At 44.1% G+C, this 5,079-nt stretch overlaps 1 pseudogene; it reads right to left on the bottom strand.

The window, feature by feature from the left end:
- Positions 1-3,977: 3,977 nt before the first annotated feature.
- LOC102844086 lies at positions 3,978-4,505 on the bottom strand (annotated as a pseudogene).
- Between the last annotated feature and the right edge of the window lie 574 nt (positions 4,506-5,079).

The following is a 5,079-nucleotide window of genomic DNA, read 5'->3' on the forward strand; positions in this document are numbered from 1 at the left end:
TTGCTGGGTACAGTATTCTTGGTTAACAGTTGTGTTCTTTGAGTGTTTGATAGATGTCCTTCCACCCTCTTCTTGCCTGCATGGTTTCTTCTGAGAAATCTGCACTTAATTTTATCTGTTCTCCCTTATAGGTTATTCTTTGTTTTTCCCTTGTTGCTTTCAGGATTCTCTGCTTATCTTTGGTTCTGGCAAATTTAAATTTGATATGCCTTGATGTTTTTCTTTTGGGGTCTAATCTATATGGTGTTTGCTCAGCTTCCTGAATACATATTCTCTCATTCTTCAGTATGCCTGGGAAGTTTTCCTCTTGTAATTCTTCCACAACTTTTTCAGTGCCTTTACTTGCTTCTTCCTTTTCTGGGATTCCAATGATGCGCATGTTATTTTTCTTGATGGTGTCCCACATTGTTCTTAGGTTTTCTTCTTTTTCCTTCTTTTTTGAGTGTGCTTTTTGCTCTAGCTGATCAGTGGTAGCAATGTTGTCTTCAATTTCACTGATTCTGTGTTCCATCTCATCAACTCTGCTCGTATGTCCCTCCATCATGTTGACAGCCTCTGAAACATTGGACCTTATATTTTGAATGGTGGATTCTTGTTTTTCCAGTGCCGCTAATGCCTGATTTGTTTTCTCTGCAGTGTTCTGCATTGGTTTTTTTAGCTCCTCCTGGTCTTTGCTTGTAGTATCCTGTAATCCATCAAGTTAGTCTTTCATCCATTGGATATATTCAGTCACTCCTCTTTTAAATTCTGTGTGAGAAAGTGCCATGAGACTTTCTGGGTTCGGGGAATCCACTGCTATTGTGTCGCCCTTTGTGAGTGACATCTTGCTTTGCTCTTGTATATTGTGTGGGATTGTTTGCTTTCTTCGAGACATTGATATGTTCTTGTTCTGAAGACAATGCTCTTGAGATCATTTGGGCAGCTACTGAACTTGTGCGTTTCTCTGAATTTCTGACTTCAGGGAAATGTCAGTTCAGAGCCTTTTAGGGCAATCTCTTGTTGGTAATACAGGTCAAGGTGCTCCCAATTAAAGGCAAGTTGATTGCCCAGACGTGTAGGCACTGGTGTGGAACCAAATGTGGTGATACAGGCAAATGGCTCGGTTGATCCCAAGGGCAGGTCAAACACTTAGGGGACGTTGCTCAAACCTCTGCTGTGTCAGTGTGCTCACGATTGGGGTCCTTAATCAAATTCCTGCTGTCTGTTTCCTACCCAATGGATTTGTCAGTGTTCCCTTCCTGGTGGCACTTATGCTGGTGCCCTCACACAACAGCCCCTGCTCCAGCAGAGTCCTGGATCTGACAGGATCCGAAGTCAAGGTCAAATTCCCACCAACCCACTAGTCTCTGGCTGGTGTGCAGAGTCCACAGAAGCCAGCTGGTTGGCTCGTTTTGGGCAATTGGTATAGCCCAAGAGAGCTCGGCCAAATTCCCCACCAGTGGGCACACCTTTAGGTGCTCTCCCAGGTAATCAGCAATGCCCCAGTCAACCCAGCCAAGATCCTACCGGCCTTTTTCCTGCCAGATTAGTTCCACAGCAGCTCGGCTAATAACTCCGGGTGATGGCTGGATCCGCTGTGGTGCCCTGAGGTCACAGGGCTGTGGTGGGGGTGAGGTGTGTGGTTGTGAGCCTGCAAGTAGGGGCGCGGGAAGAGGGGGAAAGCAAGGGACGGGGGAGGGCAAAGGAGCACAGGGCTTCGACACAACCACCAAGAGGTAGGGGGCGGGGCTTGTGCACTGCTGGGGGTTTATGTAGCAGCACCCTGTGTGGTGGAGGTCTGGGGGTCACACAGTGGTGGGTAGTCGCTGCTCCTCTGGGGTCACACGCTGTTCGCTCCTTTGGAGTTCCACGGTGGCTGGCTGACTGTTGCTTTTCCCAGGTTTCTTCGCGGTCACAGGTGTTGCAGCTGGCGCAGGCATTGCTGCTGGTGCAGGTGTTGCGGCTGGCGCAGGCGTTGTGGCTGGCACAGGTGTTGCGCCTTGCGCAGGCGTGCAGTATACATTATTGAACCCATCTTTCTCAGTCTCTCCCCAACCCCAAGGTCAGTCCTGTTTTACAACAGTGGCACCATGTAATATTTGTCCTTTTGGACTGGGATACTTCACTCAGCATAATGTTCTCCACAGTCAACCATTTTGAATAATATTGCATGAGTTCCTTGGTTTTCAATGCAGGGTAGTATTCCAGTGTGTGAATATACCACAGCTTCTCTATCCATTCGTTTGTTGATGGGCACTTAGGTTGTTTCCAACTCCTTGGTTTTGTGAACAAAGCTGCAATAAACATGGGTGTGCAGAGAATCTTTGTTTTCTTGATGTTGAACTTCAAACTTCAGGTAGCTCTAGGAAACCATCCTTTTTGCCTGTCTTTTTTCACTTTGTAGCAGCTGTCTGCATTCCTGGGGCTATATTCTCCTTTCATCTCCAGAGACAGCAATGACTGGTTGAGTCTCAAACTACATAGCTTGGACTTTTATTCCCCTGCCTCTTTCTTTTAATTGTAAAGACTCTATAATTATGGTGAGCCTTCTCAGATAATGCAGGATAAATTTTTCATTTCAGATTAATTAATTAATCACATTTATGAAGTTGTTTGTTTGATTCCCTCCTCCCCATATAAGGCTATGTATTCATGGATTCCAAGATTTAGGAATTTGAGGAGCCGTGGTTCCTGTCTATCACAATTAGATATAAAATAGTATTATAAAGTATATAGTGAAATCCTCAATAAATACAAGTTACTTAGAAAAATATAAATTCTCTATACTATTTTTTTTAAAGTATATATATATATAGAAATTGCCTTTCATGTTTAATTTATGAAGTTACCCTTGCTTTTTTCTCTATGTGATGTTGAATTACTCCTTGTTGTTGTTAAGTTGACTAAACTCATATTGACCTAACAGTGAATTTGAACCCTGCCCAATGTTGCATTAGCCAACATTATAGTCACTATGTCAATCTATCTTGACAAAATGTTATTTTCCGAGGACTGGCCTCCCCTAATAACCTGGCCAACGTATTTGAGATGACATTTCATTGTCCTTGCCTCCAAGGAGCACCCTGGCAGCATCTTTTTCAAGACATTTGTTTATCCTTTTGGCAGTCCATGGGATAATCAGCATATTCAGAGATATTCAGCACCACGACTCAAAGGCATCAGTCCTTCTTCTGTCATATTTATTCATTGTCCAGTTTTCATATGTGTAGCATTGATGGCTTTGAGTTGTGGTGCTGGAGAAGAGTATTGAATGGGCTGCTAGGGGAACACAATAATTCATCCTGGATAGAGTGAAATCAGACTGCTCTTTGGCAAGGATTCTGACATACTTTGGACATCTTGCAATAAGGGATCAGTCCTTGGAGGGGGACATCATGCTTGGGAATGTGGAGGGACAGTGTAAGAGAGGAAGATCCCTGGCAAGATGAAAGGTGAATTGACCCAGTGACTGGGGTAATGGAGGTAGGTGTGTCAGAGACAACAAGGTTGGCTCAGGATAGAGCAGGGTTTGGGGCTGTTGTATATAGGGTCGCTATGAGTTTCAAGTGATTTAATGGCACATAACAACAATAGCAAGTAATTGAAAATATGATTTGGATCAGATACATTTTAGTCTTCAAATTGATATTATTGCTTTTCAGCGTTTTGCAGTGGTCCCTGTCAGCAGACTTGCCCAGTGCAACTATTTCTTTTGATTTCCTGGCTGCTGGTACCAAGGATATTGATTGTGGATACAAACAAGATGAAATCATTGACAGTCTGTCTCTTTGCCATCTGTTATGATGTTGCCTGTTGGTCCGGGGTGAGAATTTTTGTTTTCTTTGTGTTATGATATAACCTATATTGAAGGCTGTCATCTTTTTTTCTCCCCCTGCCTTAGGATTTATTTGTACAAATAACACAGGAGGACACCAGCCCTATGCAGATGGCAGCAGCCCAGGGAGTCACACAAGTCCTTCTGTCCTCAGATGGAGAACTCAATTATGGAGCCTTTGCAGGGGTGTCGGCACCTTTAGAAGCTTGACTTGGAGCGGAGCCTGGGTTGAGGCCTTAGCTGGCACCTGGATTGGAGCCTTGGCTGGTACCTCATTTGAGGACTTTGCTGGAGCTTTGGCCTTACTGTCAGCCATGGCTTTGGATTTTGGCCAGTTAAGCCTGAGCCCCTTAGCGATGCGGGCCTGAGCAAACTTCCCAAGCCTGGGATGGGCGATGTAGGCGAGACGGCTGAGCTTTTGGTTGACACCCCTTGGGATCTTGGGCTTGACCTCTTTGGGCTTGACAAGAGCCTTCAGAGCCTCAGCATGTTTATCCACGGCCTTGTCATTGTTGGCCTGCTTCTTCTTCATGCCCTTGTGGTTGTGCTTCTTGGCAAAGCACATGTTCCTCATAAATTTGGGGTCTACCCTCTTAAGAGACTCATATCATTGCGATCTTCATTTCTTGATAACATTTCTGTGCCATTTTCAGGACTGCTTGTGTGTGGTGTGGTTCTTGGACTTAGACATGTTTGCACCATCTTGCAGCTCCCTGAGCACCAGTGACTGGAAGAGAAGGGTGCCATCTTTTAATCCACTGAAGCAACAGTTTCAAATCCTCTTCACTTTCACCAACCAAGGTTGTATCATCAATGTAATACAAGTTGTTTCCAAATGTTTTCTGATCCTCATGATCTAAGTTCTTTCTCCATATAGTCCCGCTTTTTAATTTTCTCAGTATGCAGAATGAATAGGTGTGGAGAAAGGATACAGTCCTGATGCATACCTTTCCTGATCTCAATCCATGGAGTGTTCCCTTGCTCTGTTTGTACAGTAGCTTCTTGGTGTAGGTATAGATTTTCTATGAGCACAAGTAAGTGTTCTGGAATTTCTTTTCTTCTCAGGATCAGGTATAATTTCTTATGATCCACACAGTCAAAAAACTCTTTTACATAGTAAAATACAGACATCTCTCTGGTAGTTTGTTATCAGGCATGGTCTGTCTGACCAACTTCTAAATCCAGTTTGAATTTCTGGCAGTTCTCTGTCAAGGTACTGTTGTAGGGGTTTTGAATAATCTTTAGCAAGATACTACTCATGGCCT

The sequence above is a fragment of the Elephantulus edwardii genome, unplaced genomic scaffold (genome assembly GCF_000299155.1).
Source record: "Elephantulus edwardii isolate Elephantulus edwardi_28Jun2011 unplaced genomic scaffold, EleEdw1.0 scaffold00523, whole genome shotgun sequence".
Taxonomy (NCBI): domain Eukaryota; kingdom Metazoa; phylum Chordata; class Mammalia; order Macroscelidea; family Macroscelididae; genus Elephantulus; species Elephantulus edwardii.